Consider the following 18876-nt stretch of genomic DNA (forward strand, 5'->3'; position numbering starts at 1 on the left):
TATTATGGTCTACTGTGTCCTTTGGCACCTAAATAATACTTGTTTTTTTACTTATCTTTTTCCACCTTTATTGAGGTAAAATTTCTATTTGGAGAAACTGTATGCAACATGATGATATAATATACTATTTATTTATTCTATGAATGAACCAAGACTTGTAAAAGTTTTAATAAAGCACATTTGACCACAGTGCTTTCACTAAGCAATGTTTTAGTATCACCGAAAATTTTTTATACTATTAAAATTTAATTTTTTTTAATTTTTAAATTTAAAATAGCTTATATAACCTCCCATTACTTTCTATTTTAAGATTTATAATGTATATTGTATAACCACACAGCAGTATATGTGTGTGATTTAAAAATAAATATACACATGGGAGTTTCTAGAATTCTATAGTGATGGTGTATATGATCAAAAGGAGGTAACTCCTCTGTAGCAGAGGTAGCCAGAACTTAACTAGTTAATGACCAGGAAAGAACAAATCTGAGAGTATATCTTTGGAAACTTATAGTGAAACTTAGAAATAATTTTATGTCTGTTCTATCTAACTTTTGAAATGGGCTTTTGTTCTTAAAATTCCTTTTTTTTTAAGTAATTCATCTTTATTGTATTTTAAAATCTTCTCAATCTAATACATATTGAAAATTTTAAAAATAGTTCTTCACCAAAGATAATTTCAGAAGCACTGGTATAGAGAATGATCAAAACACAAATCTGATCATAATGCTCCTAAATTTATTTGCTGGCTCCCCAGGGGCCTGAGATGAAGGGCCTTGTGATCTGTCTGCAACCCTTCCGTTTCCCCAGGGCCTTTTCACATGCTCCTCCTTAGCCCTCAGGACTACGCCACATTCTCTCAAAATCCATGGCATGGATTTGATTCCCTGGTCCTGAATCCCCAATGGCCAATTCAACCCAATCCTGATTTCTTTTACCAAATTCCTATTCATCCTCCTGGTGGTCACTTCAGAAAACTCCTTGTTCCTAAGCCTAGGTTGAGTGCCTGTCCTTTTATGCGTCCAGCACAGTACCTGCATACAACAGGTGCTTCTTCAACAAGTATTTTATTAAATGAAACCTAAGCCCATGTCACCACACCATACGGTCTCTCCTCAAATCTTCTATACTTCTCTTCAAAACATTTCATTCTACAGACAATAAATGGATGTCTACCAGCTTCAAATATTAAAGAATAAACAAATTATAATTTTCTAAAGGGAAAAATGCCCTCAATTACTATCAATCTTCCCTTTCTTCTTTCATTTATGAAACATTATTGCCAACATGTCCAAGTTTTAGAATGAAGAAGACACATATTACTAACCACTTTTATCTCAAAATTACTTTCATATGATTGCTTTAATAGGAAATGCTTCCTGGGGCGCCTGGGTGCCTCAATCAATTAAATGTATGACTCTTGAGTTCAGCTCAGGTCAGGATCTCAGGGTCATGAGATCCAGCCCCATGGAGGGCTCTGCTCTGGGCCCCAAGTGTGCTTAAGATTCTCTCTCCCCCTCCTCCACCCCCCCCCCATAAGCTCTCTCTCACAGAAAAAGAAGGGAAAGCTTCCTCCTAAACCCTCCTGCCCCACCTTCAACATTGTGAGACAGACCTAAAACAGGTTTATTGACTAATCTAGCAAAAATAAACTACAAAAAGGAAATCTGCTGTTTATCCTTGGCCCAAACTTTCACTTTACGTGAAAATATTTCATACTGACAGTAAGCCGAAAAAATGAGTCCTGAGTTCTGAATCCAAATGATGTTACAATTACAGTCTCAGTACTTAAAAAAAAAAAAATTATTTGACAGAGAGAGAGAGCATGAGCTGGGGGGAGGAGCAGAGGAAGAAGGAGAAGCCAGCTCCCCACAGAGCAGAGAGCCCAAAGCAGGACTGGATCCCAGGACCCTGGGATCGTGACCTGAGCTGAAGGCAGACACTCAAGCGACTGAGCCACCCAGGTGCCCCACAGTCTCAGTACAAGATGCCAAAGAGCACGTCACACTTTTAGGAAAGTTACTGAAAAGTCTGGATGTATCATACTTCTTAATCTATCAACATAAAGAAATAGCACAAAGTAATTTATAAACAGGTTGGTTTTCCCACATTTTTCACGCGTCTGTCACGTAATGAAATACATTCTATACTGCATGACAAACTGTTCTTAATATGAAGTTACTAAAATTTCACTGAAAGCAGAGGTAAGTTTATGATTTTATACTTCTCAAAGGTAGCAATGTTCTGATAAGATTGCTAGGTTTTAAACAACCAAAAGCCAAAAATCCCAACAATATTTTGGCACTATACATTTTAATCTTTCTTTGAAGAATAAATTGTCAATATGTGCATCAAAGATTTAAAGATCTAGTTAAATTAGAGATAGTTGAAACGTATAAGAATAAAGGGCAGCTGACTACTTACATCAAAACAGCAACCAAAATGGCTGGGGTTTGGAAGAAAAGAAGGAGGATAAAACCTAAAGTATTTTTGGAGTGATACAACATTATACTCTTATTTCCTAATCCAAAAGAATGCAACTCTTAACTAGGTAATTTTAAAAGTACTCACATACATTTTTATATGAAAATTTGAACTGTTTTTGCTTAGTCTAACAAGCAGGGTAAGTGGACCAGAATGTGCTAACCCACAAAGGGAAGACAAATTGTAATGAACCGTAACACATCCAAGATGGAAGAACCTTGCTTATTCAGCTAAAGTTATAGGAAATGACAAATTCTAACTGTACAGATTACCTCTCGCAATCAATCATCAACAGATGAACAGCTACTATTTACTGAGCGCCTTATTTTACGAAATGCTTAACATAAACACATTAAGAAAATAATCAAGAGACTTTAGTAAAGGGGATAATCGATGAGAAACAAGCAATTTAGCCATCAGAAGTAGTATCCAGGTAGGATAGTATTTTAATTTTAATTAATTAATTAATTAATTAATTATTTTTATTTTTTATTTTTTTATTTTAATTTTTAAAGTGTATTCAACAAAGATTTTGAGTTCAGAATTGTATGTCTTACAAATTCTTCAACTTAACTGAACAGTTTTTTTAATTCCTTGATAACCTAGAATCATAACTAGCAACTATTCTCCTGCCCTTAGGAGCTATTATGAATTGCCCTGGAATGCGGAACTCTGAATTCTCATATGGTCATGTTATTAAGTCTTTCTGCCTCTTGCCTTCCTTTCACAGTTGTCCCTCACTGATCACTACTGCCTGCGGTGCTTGCCTTCAGCAGCATCCTTTCACTCCTACAAATTGTTTGGACGCAAACTACCAGGCTTACTGTAATTAGATATAAAGTAAGAGTTCTGAAAGATGGCCTAATTATTCTCTTGAACATCAGATGTTAATAGCCTTTAGTGCCAGGACCTCACATTTCTACTTTGGATGTTCAAAGCTATGTTGTTTTTTCTATTTCTTTATTTTTAAGCTTTACTTCCTGATTCTTACTGCCTTTAAGTTTCCTCATCTACCCCATCTAAGTGAATCTGGATAATTACATAGAATTAATAAATCTGAAATTGCTTAGGGTCAGGGCCTGGCCACAGAAGGAATCTACAGATTCTAGTTTCGTCCTTCCTCTTTCGGTGTATTTCAGATTTTAAGTTGTAAAATTTGACCTCAAAATAAGTGTCTGTTACTGTCTTATTTTTGGAAGCCTGTGATCAAGATAGTCAGGAACTAACTAAAGAAATGAGGGATGTTTGGCCTGAGCAGGCAGGCGATGGGGAAGCTGGCAAAGGAGTTGTATCACTGCCATCTTCAATTACTTGAAGAAAGGTATCTGTAAAATGACTGTTCTCGATTCTGTCAACAGATGTACTGTTTAACAAGGGCTCAAAATAGGTTTGTGTAATAAGTGCTTCTTCAGAGAACAAACCAGGCACAAAGAGAAGTCACAGGATAATACACTTCAGTACAAAACAGGAATGAATCTTTAAATGAAAACATCCAAAAATGACCCAGATTTCCACAAGATCACTGCAAGTGTTTAAGCAATGGCGAGTGGTTGGGTAGTTTTGAGGAGATTTTTGCAAACAATGGACGAATACATTAGAAAATCTTTCAAGGCCCATTCTTCTCACTGTATGAGAGATGATACATTTTATACAGACAGCCCCCAAACCATAAGTTCTCATTTCTGCATTCAACTTTCATAATGAAAACAAATCTTAAAGAGTACTGGAAAAGTATGGAAGCAACACAAGAGCCAAATAGTATCCAGAGTTATTTGTTTAATTTCATGACAGTATTTATATAGCAGTTATATCTATCAAAGACTTTAGATAAGAAACATTTTAAGTGATAAAAATTATTTCATTTTTAGAGCAGGAAAATCATAACTACATCAACAGCATCGTCACCCTCCCCATACACATCATACACCCAATGTCATGAAAAGGAATTGGGAACTATCTTTACTTAAAAAAAAAAAAATCACTTTGAAGATGAATCATACAACATATGGACACTGACAGAGCTTGAGAATCCAAGTAAATGAAAGAGGAGAGGAAGGAAACTAATTATAAAAAATTGATTTCAGCAATCTGTAGGAATGTAGGAACTCCAAGACAGTTGGATATAACCCCACTCAGAGAGCTAAAGAAAACTACATGAAAGAACAAGACAAGTACAGAAAAATCAGACATGATTACCAAGTTACCACTGTTAATGTTAGTTGTTTCCTACCTCCACTGGAGAGTGAAACAGGTATGTGGAATGTTTTAGTTTAAAACTGATATCAGGATCCCTGGGTGGTGCAGCGGTTTGGCGCCTGCCTTTGGCCCAGGGCGCGATCCTGGAGACCCGGGATCGAATCCCACGTCGGGCTCCCGGTGCATGGAGCCTGCTTCTCCCTCTGCCTATGTCTCTGCCTCTCTCTCTCTCTCTGTGTGTGTGTGTGTGACTATCACAAATAAATAAAAATTTAAAAAAAAACTGATATCACATCCATTTGTTTAGATAAGGAAAAGTACTACCAGTAAAGGCTCATTTAGCATTAAAATTAATCAGATAACAAATGTGATTTTTTCCAAAAGCTCCAGATGTCAACTTTCTACGTATTACTTTTGGTTTAAGTTCATAAAAGTGGGCAAAAAATGCATGTTACCCTTAAAGTAGCAGACATACGGTTTGTCTGCCCAGCATCCCTTCTCTTGGAGGGAACCACCCTCTCTTTACTACATTACAACAGGACAGCAAATCTGGATGCTCTGCCTCTCTCAAAAGTGGCCAAGATACGCAGGCTGGCCAGAGTGCTCCATTCCCTGGGCTAGGAAGAAAGACTGGCTCTTTCCACTGAGCTGGGAAAAACTGAATATGGAGATGAAAGTGGCCACCATGTGAAGAGTCAGTCAACAGAATGAAGAAACAGGTAGAGCTGGAGGAGGGAGAGAACACCAAACTTCTGTTTTGCTGAAGACAATCTAAACTGGATTTCTGGTTCTTAAAACTGAGAGAACCCTAATATCTGTAGTATCTCTGTTTGCCTTCAGAAGGAGTTCAGAAGGAGTTTCTCACTGCTTAATTGTAGAATGAAGATGAAGGTGACTATCATTGTCTTTAATTACTTCCTCTGCTTCTGTACTAGCTAGACATGTGGAAGAATTAAGAAAACATTTAGCTTTTATTCCAATTGTCTAAAAAAGCCCCGTGGCAAATGATTTGAAAAAGTAAGCAAGGCTCATGGTTAACATCATTACAAAAACAAAACTGTGTTCTCTGGGAGAAAATCTTGCAAATCACATGTTTGATGAAGAACTGTATCTGGAACACATAGAGAACTCACAATTCAATAACAAGCTAGATAACCCAGTTTAAAAAAAAAATAAAAAGATTTGAGTAGACATTCCACCAAAGAAAATTTGTGAATGGCTAATAAACACATGAAAAGATGCTCAACACCATTAGTCATTAGGGTACCACAAGATACCAATTTATACCCACTGGAATGGCCATAATAATTTCTAAAAAGAATATAACCACTGTTAAAGATGCAGAGAAATCAGAACTCTCAAACACAGCTGGTAGAAATGCAAAATAACATGTAGCCACTTTGGGAAACAGTTTAGCGCCTCCTTAAAAGGTTAAACATAAACATTCCATACAACTAAGCATTTCTCCTCTTAGGTATATACCCAGGAAAAATGAAAACATATGTCCACACATAGGCTTGTACATGAATGTTCATAGCAGAATTATTCATAAAAACCAATAAAGGGAAACAATCCCAATGTCCCATCACCTGGTAAATACATAAGCAAAATGTGGTATATCCATTTAATGAAATACTTACCTACCATTCACCAATGAAAACAAAAGTTATGGGCCCATGCCACAACATGATGAAGCAGAAAAAAACCCAAGGACTATTTCTAGAATGATTCCATTTGCCCAGAAAAGGCAAAACTGTGGAGACAGAATCTAAGTTAATGGTCGCCTGAAGCTGGAGGTGGGAATGGGGATTATTAACTACAAATGGGCAAAGGAATTTTGTTGAAGTGACAAAAATATTTTAAAACTGGATTATGGTGATGGTTACACAACCAGCTACTAAAAATGACTATAAACTTAAACAAGTGAATTTTATGATACGTAAATTATACCTCAAAAAAGTTTACTAGAAAAAAATGAAATAAAAGGGTAAAGAAGACATAATAAGGAAACACAAATCACAAACCTTGATTAGGCCCTGGATCAGAGGAAAAACAGCTATTAAAGGCACTGGGTGGCAACTAGGCCAGGAAATCTGAATCTGGGCTACATATTAGATGATGTTATGGAATTATTACTAATTTCCTTATGTGTTAAAATAGCATTATGGCCATACAGGAGAATGCCTTTATTCTCAGAAGATGCAAGATAAAATATACAGAGGTGAAGTTTCCTGAGGTTTCCAGCCTTCTTTCAAACAGTAGAGAAAAATAAAAGCATCTATACTTAAAAAGATCAAGCAAAAGGGGCAAAATAATTGGAATCGGTGACTGGGAAATACAAGTATTCGATATAAAACTCTTAACTTTTCTGTAAGTTAGAATATTTCAAGATACAAAGTTGGGGGTGGGAAGGAGTACTCTTATTTTAAAATGTAACCAAATGTAAAAGAATCACCAATGTAGTTCTTTACACATTTCAGAAAGAGGCATATAGTTGAGATATAAAGACTGTCATCTCTTTATTTTATAACTGTGTTAACATACAGATAATAACAGGGAACAGATGGGAACTAAAAGTATAAAATAATTATGCAGAGAGACTTAGCAAGTTAGAGCTTTATGAACATACTAATGCTAACCAATACTTCTTGAAATAATCATTTAAGACAAAGCAACATAGTTACTAGTTGATGTGGAAATCTTTAGGTTTATAGGTATATCCAAGAAAACACTGTTGAATGCAGGTCAATAAATTTTCCCATCCCAAAGAGCACTCATCCCACCTATATCTTTTGGCTGATAGAAAGATCAAATGAGATTGTGTATATATATGTATATACACACACAAAGTTTCAATTTAAAAAAATTTAGTCACTTACACTTTGAAACTTCCTGGTAAGAACAGGAATACAAACATAGGATTAAACCTAGTAATTTCTGGTTACTCTTTGTATATAACTGGTGTTCCTCAATTTTGTAGTCAACACTGCACCAACAAATCTTCAAAACACTGTCAGTGTTCATTATGAGTGATTCCCCTTCACTCTGTAACTTAAGGTATTTTGTCTACTTCTAATGTCACAATTTTTAACAGTGTGCTTTATAACAATTTAAAGTTATAACAGCTTGAAACTCATCAGACACACTAATGGAAAACAGAAATCTTGTTATGAATCAAAAGCAAAGTTCACCTGGAAGTTCAAACAAAAAGCCACGTTTATTGTTTTTACAATAAAGAAAACATTCCAGGAATTGGACCTCAAGTTAAAATGTCTAAGAAGAAAAAGACATAATACACTAAGATGTACATTAGTTCACATAACACTGGGCAGCTCAGACAAAGTATTCCAGCAGATGAAAGAAGATAATCACACTCACTAGGATGGCTGTAATTAAAACTATGGGCTATAACAAATGCTGGTGAGGATACAGAGAGCCTAGGAAGCCTCAAACACCGACAGTGGGTAGAAAACAGTTTGGCAGTTTTCTCAAAATGTTAAACATGGAGTTACAACATGACTGAGTAATTCCGTTCACACACACACACACACACACACACACACACACACCCAGGAGAAATGAAAACACATGTCCATGTACATCAATGTTCATGGCAGCATTATTCAACATGAGCCAGGTGGAAATACCCAAGTGTCCATCAACTGATAAATGAATAAACAAAATCTGGTATATCCATTCAATGTAACATTACTCAGTCTTAAAAAGTAATGAGGTACTGATCCATGCTATAACCTAGACAAACCTTGAAAACATTATGTGGAGTTAAAGAAGCCAAACACAAAAGGCCACATGTTGTATGATTCCATTTATGGAATCCAGAAATGTTTAGAATGGGAAAATCTGTACAGATGGTAAATAGATTATTAGTTCCCTGGGGCTAGGGGTGGAGGGAATCAGGGGTGATGACTAATGAGCATGGGGTTTCTTTCTGGTGTTATGAAAATGTTCTTACATGAGACAGCAGTGGGGCACCTGGGTGGCTCAGTTAGGCATCTGCCTTTAGCTCAGGTCACAATCTCGGGGTCCTGGAGTCGAGACCTACATCGGGCTCTACGCTCAGCAGGGAGTCTGCTTCTCCCTCTCCTTCCCCCTCTGTTGCTCTCTCTCTTTCTCTTGCTCAAGTAAATAAATAAAATCTTTTTAAAAAGTCAGATAGTGGTGATGGTTGCACAATTCTCTCACTATATTAAAAACCACTGAATTATATTTTAAGAGAATACATGTTATGGCATGGGAATTACATTTCAATAAATCTGTTATTTTTTAAATCCAGCCCCTACATTCCCCACAAATAAGCAAATGACATAAAAAGACAATTTACAGAATTAAAAATATAAATGACAAGTTACTGTACAGAGTTTAAACAGCTGTACCAAATAAACTTTAAAAAACAAAACAAAATATAAAGACAAGAATGAGTTTTATTATCTGAGCCAAAGCAAAGAATAATAAGAAGAGATAAACAGGGATCCCTGGGTGGCGCAGCGGTTTGGCGCCTGCCTTTGGCCCAGGGCACGATCCTGGAGATCCGGGATCGAATCCCACATCGGGCTCCCGGTGCATGGAGCCTGCTTCTCCCTCTGCCTGTGTCTCTGCCTCTCTCTCTCCCTCTCTCTCTCTCTGTGATTATCATAAATAAATAAAATTTAAAAAAAAAAAAAAAAAAAAAAAAAGAAGAGATAAACAGAGCAAATGGCCAAGTTTTGTTTATTCTGAGTGATCAAGAAAGTTACCAAAACCCACAAGCAGCAAATAAGAATTAATGAAGTAACAGACACATAGAATTATCTTAGTTGTAGCATGCAGACATGGAAATAGGGACACCTTAGAGACCAACAGGGTAGTAGGAAAGTCACTAATAATCCAAGCATTAAGACTAGAGCAACCAAAGACCTCAGGGAATGAGGATTTTCTGTCACAGACATAATGTCTTAAGCAGAAGGACGGGGGAAGACAGACTGTCCTCAGACTTAAAAGACGAGGATAGGTGAAGGAACCTTTTTACCTCATTACTTTCCCCGTGAAGGAACATTTTTTCCTTCTGAAAAAAAAAGGAACAAAAAAAATTTGCTTCCTCCCCAAGCTCTGCTATCAAGGTGCCATCAATGTACTGGAGGGTGGGACTTGAAGGTCTTCAAGGCAGGACAATCCCTACACCCCCTCGAGGCTGAACTACATATCAGTGAGGCAACATGGCCCAGAGAGAAAAAGGCAACAGTCCTAGGAAAGTGCAGATGGACAAATGGCCATGGACTACTCACCTGGTGAGTGAGAGCTCTTCAACCTAGGGAAAAGAAGAGATTACAGCTACCTACAAGTGTTCCTGGGACAGTGAAGATGGCAAACAGGCCATGGACCAAGAGTTGTAGAAACTTCTGGGGAGGAGCTCCTCAGCATAACAGGCAAGAAATTAATAAATATCCTATCTCCCAGCACTCCTGGGAAAGGAAGTACTTACAATGATAAAGGCAACACAATGTGGATTGGGAGTTCACAAATGGACCTAGATAATTATGAAATTATAAGAATCTACAGAAAATATGCTACTTAAACTTTTGGGGTGAATTAGATGGCAGTGAATGAAAGCAGCCTCTAGAACCTGGGAAACAGCACTGGTGTGTATCTTAATTGACATGTAGATGGAATGTGTGCTGATGTCCAACACTTGATTCCGGACAAACATACACTTTCAGCTAGAGGACTAAGTCTTCAAAAATGAATTCTGGAGAAAGAAAAGAGGTTCCAAGCCCTACAAACTTGTCTGGAACCACCCCACATCTGTGTACTTTAGGTCACCCCCATGTGTAAACTTGTCTAATTACAAACCTGCCTTGCCATATGAACTACCGACCCAAGAACCCAAGCAAGCCATAACCACATCAATACAAGGTAAGCCTAATTTACGTGTCTATAACACAAAAAAACCACCTGAGGCTGCAAAAGCCTAGAAGGGAGCCCTCAGATTGTCATAGACCCACGGCAGCTTTAGTCTGGAGAAAATGAGGTCACCCTGTGGCATCCATGACTGGCTGAGAGATGATTGAAATGAAGTTCAACAGAACTGTGTGGCAAGATAAGAACAAAACTTAGGACCTGCTGTGTGAACTGGAAAACTACAGATCAGTCCTTACCTTGCTTATCTTTGTACTTTGCTCTGCCCACTAGCAAAGTCCATCTTTCCTGCCTCTCACCACAGGCATCTCCATTTAGAATCTCTTACAGAGACAGCAAAGGACTGCAGTCTCTGAAAGGCATTACCATATCTAGGTTAATATCTAGTACAATGTACATCTGTTTATCCACAGAAAAAAATAACAAAGCAATCAGAATCGCTCTTATTAAAGACTTGTTATACTGCAGTTTAACACTGTTCTAGAGATATTAATCAATGCAATTAGATAGGATAAACAATTAGAAGCATAACCATTGGTTATTGAAATCTCTACAGGTGACATGACAGTGTATCTAAGCCTAAAAGAAGCAATGATAAAAATAACTCAAATGATAAGAATTTAGCAAGACAGCAGGAAAACATGCAAAAATCTGCAATATTCATATACATGAATAATAACCAGTTAGAAAATAAAATGTATAAGAAATTCTATTTATATAACAGCAACAACAACGATAAAATGCTGTGGAATAAATTTAACAAGAAATGTTCAAAACCTATATGAAGAAAACTATAAATCATTCCCCAAAGATACAAAGGAGATTTAAGAAAATGAAGAAACATTGCTTATTCTAGGTTAAGACATCTTAAGATGTCTCCATATCATCAAGAAATCAGTTCTAAGTAAAATCGTAAGTTCAATGCAATCTCAATAAAAACAGAAATGAGCTTTTTAATGAATAGACAAATTGATGCTGAAGTTCATATGGAAAAATAAAATCTGCAAGAATAGCAGGGACAATACTGAAGAGGGTGAGCTATAATGGGGACTAGGTCTACCAGCTATGAAATCACATGCAATGGGCCTCTCTGATTAAAACAGTCAGGGTGATGGAATAAAATACACCCAACTCCATACAGAAATCTAGTGTATGATAAAGGGAGCAAAGATTAAAAAAAAAAAAAAAAAGCACTTGTGGTAACATTACATCCATTCTTCACATAATCTACAGAAATATACTCCAAATGGATCAGAAAACTGAATGTGGAAAATGAAACTACATGAACACTAGAAGAAGACATGACTGCATTCCAGATAAAGAAAGGCTCTTTGATAACTAAGAATCCAGATGTAATAAATATAATAATATATTTGACTACATGAAAACAAACTTTTGCATGTCCAAAGACACCAGAAGCAAAGACAAAAGATGACTGGGCAAAATACTCGCAACATATATCAAAGTTAAATGGTTAACATTCTTAAATATAGAGAACTTTTTAAATCTGAGCGGAAAAAAGGCCAAAAATTATTTAACAAGTGGGCAAGTAATGTGAACAAATTATTTTTTTAAATGTAAAAAATGGCCCTTTGATATACAAAAAATGTTTAATTCACTAATTAAAACTATACTGAGATACTATTTCTCACCTATTAGGTTGGCTGCAATTCAGAAGCTTGACAGGGTACTCGGCTGGCCAGGCCGTGGCACTCTTACGTACTGCTGGTAGTATTCCAAATAGTACAGCTCCATTAAGGAGAAGAATTTGGCAATATCTAACAAAATTTATATATGCATTTATCCCGAATATTTACCTCCAACAATACAAAGACACAGATACATAAAGATCTTCATTATAATGTCAGTTGTATTTGAAAAATGTTGGAAAAAACTTAAACGTCCAAGTACAGGAGGCGGGTTGAATAAACCATGGAGTACTATGCAGTTAACAAAGAAAGTTATCTAATTTTTGTTTATTATTTTTTCAAATAGCTACTAGATTTTTAGGACGTAAATACTTATTAAGTTGTTTGGGCCTATTTAATAAACCGTTAGGTGTTTCTTTTGATCTAGGGATGTTGTGAAAAAATTATTGATATGATAAGGATGTCATGAACTAAGAAAGTTTGGGAACTTCTGATAAAGCCCTGTGAAGGCTTTTAAGAGTATATTTATGTGTGTAGTTATGAGTTATGTGTGTAGTTACTGTGGATTGTGGTCAACAAATTTATAATAGACTAATGAACGCATTGCCCATAGTGGTAAAAGTCCTATGTTGGATTTTATGGCAGCCCATAAAAAGAGCAACTAGCAACTTGAAAGTTGTTGGGGTTTTTATTTGTTTGTTTTTTGGTTTTTTGTTTCTGAGGGATGAGATCAAGAAAAAGGATCTAATCAAGATTGGTTTTGGAGAGGTATACCCTACTCTGAGTGCTGGAAGACAAGCCAGCATGTATGAGGTTGGGGTTAGGAGAAACAGCTACAACCACAAGAGAAAACAGGGCACTAGAAAACACTAGCATTGCAGAAGCTTGGTGTTGCTGGAACAGAATATGCTGGAAGAGAAGAGATGGGGCTCGAGAGTTAGGTAAAGAGTAGGTCTTGGACGTTTTGCATATGAGATGAAGGACTAAAGGAGTTTGGATTTATTAATAGGCAAGAAGGGATCTGCAGAAGGGCTGTAAGCAAAGGAGCATCACGTCTGCCTTAACTAAGTGTGGAGAAGAGATCAGGGTGGGGTGGGCAACAAAAGGCCAGCAGACTGCTGCAGTAATCCAGAATAGATCTAGACAGGGAGGCTGAACTAAGGCATTTGCAATCAGTAGTGGGCAACCTTCACTTCAATGAGTTACTATGTTAGCTACTCAACCGCATTAGAAAGCAGGGATCCCGTGGCTTGGAAGACTACAATCATGATCTTTGTGGAAAATGGAGGTCTCTGCCCACCCTTCGTGATGCATTTGGGAGTAGAAGTCGTTTCATAATCTTGCTATGTTTTATCCTACAACATGACATTGTCAAACCTTGATATTTAGTTTCAATAAGTGAATTCAGCAACCCAACTGGAACCCAGACTTCAAAAAGATTATGTGTGTCAAACATAAGGGGTGTTAAATCTAATAGAGAATTCTAACTGAAGGCCTTTAAGAATAGTATCCTAATATTTTTATGTAAGCTTGCTGTTTTGGGCTTGTACAGACTACCCTATTGATGTTGAGGAATTATACCTTCAGGTATAATCACATCAAAGATTCAAATTATCTTCTAAAATTTACTCACATGACTCTTAAAACTCATAGAACTTTAATTTCATTTTTCCTATATTGTAACCAAATCCTTTTAAGTGTAATAAGGTAGTAAGAGAGGTGTCTTAGAGCTAAAGAAATAAAACAAAGAATAACTGTAACTAATGGGGGCTGGAGAATGAGCCATTTTTTACTTAGAGCTAAATACCTTTTCTTCCTCCTTTTTTTTTAACCAGGAGATGAACACATTCTTCAAATTAAGCCCATTAAAAGTGCATATTTCAAAAAAACTGCACATGCTTGGAAAGAGTAAAGAGAATTCCAGCACTGAATAGAAATTAGACCTTTACAAGAGCTCTGTCGCTTTAAGCCTCTATATTAAACCCAAAGAGAAAATGACATATAGTTTGAAATGGTAAAAACAGACCCAGGATACCTCTACCTCTCTTACCATTCTTCACAATTACCCCCACAACCCCCCCCTCCCCCCGCCACGTCATTTAGTGAAAGAACTAAAAACAAGATTTCAGAAAAGGTCACTACAAAATAGGTTTTCCAAAGTCCCCTCAAGTAGGGAGCATTCAGGTATTTCAGAGGTAAAAAACAGTAATCAACACCAACTGCTGAGTTCCTAATACTCTACTCCTCCAGGACACCTATCTGAATCATACCCAACCACTTTTTCATCATGGCACACATAGTGGATGGTATCTGTAGGCAAGCTGGAGATAAACAGGGTAACCCCAGGGCCCACCTGATGGTCAAGAGTGCTGAGATCATTAGATCGATGTTCCTGAGGCTCAGCTCAATCAGAAACTTGTTTTTCCTGAGCCTTTTAGGATTAAGTGCAATATGCAATGCTCTCAGAAATCATTACTTTCAAATCCAGACTCTCCTAATACTAGCTTCCAGCCTCTAGCCAATCACTTCACTTAGCCTTAGTGAAGTATGGAAAAACTACCTATCTTACAGAGGTCCTGTGGAGATTAAAAATAATGTAACTAAAGCTCTTATCACAGTGCGTGGCAGGCAATCAATGTATACGGATTGTTATTACCAAGATGGTTGCTGAATTAAAAAAGAGAAATCTAACCTCTGTACAGTGGTGATGTTGCTGAGATAAGAAACTGCAGACTTCCCACTATGTCTAAGAATTAAAACACTTTACAAAACAAGGAAAACCATAAACTGTCTCCCTATATCATAATGTTTTCTCCACTAAAAATATATACTATATAAAAGTGATTGTCCTTGCCACCCATCTACTAAGGATTAACAATGTGAGTAACACTGATACACACATATACACATATATACAATAAGTGATTCTGGTACATTCATTCATATCCCACAGAAGCTAAGCTTGGAAAACCAGTACAGGACCACAACCAGACATTTGGAAAGGAAAGAAGGTATCAGCACTTTTTTTTTTGGGGGGGGGGGGGTGGATCTCTAAAGTGAAAATAACCCAACCTTCTACAGACAAAAATTATTCCCCCACACAAATGGTAAACAAGATTCTTCCCTATAATTAGCCCTTTTTTTCCCTTGAAAGCCCTGCAAAGAAAGGGTTGTACGAAACTACTTTAAAATAAGTGATACAGATGACTGCATATTCAGCAGACACATTAGAGAACATCTGGATCTCTGCAAAGAAATGTGAAAGTGGCTACTGGTAAATCATGCCAAGGTCGTATCAGGATGTCAGAGGATTTCACATACCCAGGGGAGAAATAAGCCACTATAAGCAATTCCGGGACGTATCAACGGTTTTCCAAACAGTGGTGACTCCCAATTTCCTCTTTTTGGTTAAGATAAGTTATGGTTATCAACCTCCAAACATAAACTATCACTAGGAAATCTCTTTTTAATAACCCAGGATATGGGCAGCCCAGGTGGCTCAGTGGTTTAGCGCCGCCTTCAGCCCAGGGGGTGATTCTGGAGACCCAGGATTGAGTCCCGTGTTGGGCTCCCTGCATGGAGCCAGCTTCTCCCTCTGTCTCTGCCTCGTTCTGTGTCTCTCATGAATAAATAAATAAAATCTTTTAAAAAAAATAATAATAATAACAACAACCCTGGATAAACTTGCTTAATTGACAATTATTGACGACTGGAATACACTGCCCAATCACAACACCCTAAATATAAATTTTAACCTTCCAGGGGAGGATAGCTTTGGAAGGACAACAAAGGATTCTTCTTGAATCGTCCTTAAGCTACGCCAAGAACACATTTAAGACAAAGCAAAGTCTTTGCGCCAAGAAACTGGAACACAACACAAAACCAAAGAAATAAATGACTCCTGAGGCAGCTGTGGGATCATCTCCACATTCATTCATTCAGTGAAGAAATACCGGAGAGCTCCTATGTTCCGGTAATCACCTGTGAGCAACAGGGATGCGTAAGACACGGTTCCTGCCCTGAAAAAATCCAAAGCCTAAAAATAATGTCTGAAGAGTCACAAGAATCATTTTACAAGAATACTGTATTCACAGACACAGAAACGAGTAAGATATACGTTTAAATATATTAATAAAGGAGCTGGAAACAAACCAACGAAAAAAAGGCCGTCCACTGCGAGTTTATTAACAAATTTTGTTATATGAGTTAAGGGAACGTGATGACCAAAGTTGTAATGTACTTTCAGGGCAAAAATCAACTTAGGGCACATGTTCTACAAAGGCCTCCCTACTCCCCCCCCCCCCCCCGCCCCTCGACACACACACACACACACACACACACACACACACACACAGCGACCACAATCTGCAAATTGGGTGCTTTTCAGCTTGACACGTCGGGCGTGGCACTGGAGTTCTCGCACAACCCCGGAGACACCTGGATAAGCTCGCACAAGCCTGGACATTCAGGTTTCCCAGCAGAGGCCAGTTAACTCCCTAATTCTCCCTAAACCTTGAAACAACACTGCCACCTCTCTGTGCTGTCATCCCTGCCCACTTACACACAGACACCCAGGCTAAAAGCAGACCACAAATCACATCTTCCACTCCTTCAGGAACAAATCTCCAAGAGGAATTACCCCCTCACTCAAACAAAACAAAACAAAACAAAACAAAACAAACCCCCTATATTCTCTCCCTCGCTTTACAGGCAGGGTGATGCTAATAGGGGCAGGCAGACCTGTGCAGTTCGAGGCGGAGCATCTAAGGACTTCAGTCTGAGAAAGCCATTGCTTTAACTGGCACAAAACCCTGGCGGAGGTGCCTCAGAAGCAACTGCTCTAGTACAGGCGAGGAGTGGAGGAAAGGGAAGGAGGGAGAGGGGCGGAGTGAAGCGCGGGGACTGCGGCGGGGGCCGGCGGGTCCCCCCGGGTCGCGGGCACCGCCCAGGCGGGGACCTCGGCGCGGCGGCCAGAGATGCAGGGTGACCTTCCGACGAGGCCGGCTCGCGGAGAGGCCGGGCTGGGAGGACCACGCCGCGCCTCGCGGCCCCCGGCTCGCGGCCCCCGGCTCCCGGCTCGCGGCTCGCGGCCCCCGGCTCCCGGCGGTGCGCTCGCCCGGCCCCGGCTCCCAGCCCGGGCTCGTCCCGCAGCTCGCTCCCGGGCGGAACGCGGGACGTGCAATCTCGGCGTCCGGGCCCTGAGCCTGGGCCTCGGGCCGCCGCCGCCCGGACACACCCCCGCCGCCGCCGCCGCCGCCCCGCGGCCCCGACCCCTCCCGCGGCGGCCCGGGCGGGCACCGCTCACCTGCACCGCAAGCCGGTCCGCCGCCCCGCGGGCTTCGGGCGGACAGAGCTCGGCCCCTGTCGTCTGGGAGGCTCCCCGCCGCGGGCGGCAGGAGGACGAGTCCGACGGGCGGCGGCGGAGCCCGGGCGGCAGGAGCGGGAGCAGCAGCAGCAGCAGCAGGAGGAGGAGGACTCGCGGCGCTCGGCTCTCCGGAGATCCACCCTCCTCCTGGCCGCTCTGCAGCAGCCGCCGCAGATCACTTCCGGGGCGCCGGGGAGCGGGGCGGGGCCGGCTGGGGAACTACTTCCGGTCCGTGGGCCGAGTGGACGGGGCCGGGGGCCGGGGCTGGAGAACAATGGCCGGCGGGGCGCGGGCTGCCCGGCGTCGCCCCGCTGCGCTGCCCCGCGGGCGGCCCCACCCAGGCCCCCGCGCCCGGCGAGGTGGGGGTCGCCGCAGGCCTCGCGGAGGGGCCCGGATCTCGGCGTCCTCGTCTCTCTTGTGGGGCCCGGGCGGGGTTCGCGGGGAAGGAGGGGACGCGGAGGCCGCCATCTTGCCCCGGCGGCGGGCGTTGGAGGTGGTTTGGCGGGTGGCCGCCCGGCTGGCGGGCTTCGGAAGTGCGGGGCCTCGGTCTGCGGAGGGCGGGGCGGACGACCCGCGGGTGCCTCGGGTCCTTCAAGGTCAGGGCCCCCCGCCCTTCCCCCCCAGCGCAAGCACAGGGGACGGGGCGGGCGCATCCACGTCCCCACAAAGAGGACATGCGGCACGCGGCGAATCGCGTGTCTGGGAGTGTGGGCAGCGATTCGAGGACTTAAGAAGGTCAAGCCTGGGTTGCTGGGGAAAAGGTGATCGAGACGCAGGGACCAAATGTCTTCACTCCTCGGTGAGGCAAGAAGGAGAGGAGTGACCCTGGACAGCTTTAGGGGAGGAGTGGGGCCACGGGCCTGTGCACGAGGGGCCGGCGCAGAAGTCGAGGGAAAGGATGGGGCCGTTGTGTGGGTCGCGGTGAGCGTCCGATTGCAGTGGGTTGCTGGGGCCAGATTCTCGGTAAGCGAATGGAAGTAGCAATAGTGATGCCTGGAAGTAGCAATAATGATGCCTGGAAGAAGCAATAATGATGCCTGGAAGAAGCAATAATGATGTCTGGAAGAAGCAATACTGATGCCTGGAAGAAGCAATAATGATGCCTGGAAGTAGCAATAATGATGTCTGGAAGAAGCAATAATGATGTCTGGAAGAAGCAATAATGATGTCTGGAAGTACCAATAATGATGCCTGGAAGTACCAATAATGATGCCTTATTTTGCTTTTAGAGGAGGGTGAGTGAGGGTAAGATCTACCAAATGAGATAGG

General features: G+C 40.7%; 1 protein-coding gene across 3 annotated transcripts in view; it reads right to left on the bottom strand.

Annotated features, from left to right (window-relative positions):
• RALA (RAS like proto-oncogene A) overlaps positions 1-17744 on the bottom strand; it is a 73185-nt gene extending 55441 nt beyond the window's left edge. For 2 of the 3 annotated variants that reach the window (XM_041722159.1, XM_041722160.1), the window contains exon 1: positions 17548-17744. The gene's annotated coding sequence lies outside the window, so the exon portion shown is untranslated. The remainder of the gene's footprint in view (positions 1-17547) is intronic. The other variant, XM_041722158.1, reaches the window with a different exon arrangement.
• Between the last annotated feature and the right edge of the window lie 1132 nt (positions 17745-18876).

Source organism: Vulpes lagopus, chromosome 11, assembly GCF_018345385.1.
Source record: "Vulpes lagopus strain Blue_001 chromosome 11, ASM1834538v1, whole genome shotgun sequence".
In the NCBI taxonomy this organism is placed as follows: domain Eukaryota; kingdom Metazoa; phylum Chordata; class Mammalia; order Carnivora; family Canidae; genus Vulpes; species Vulpes lagopus.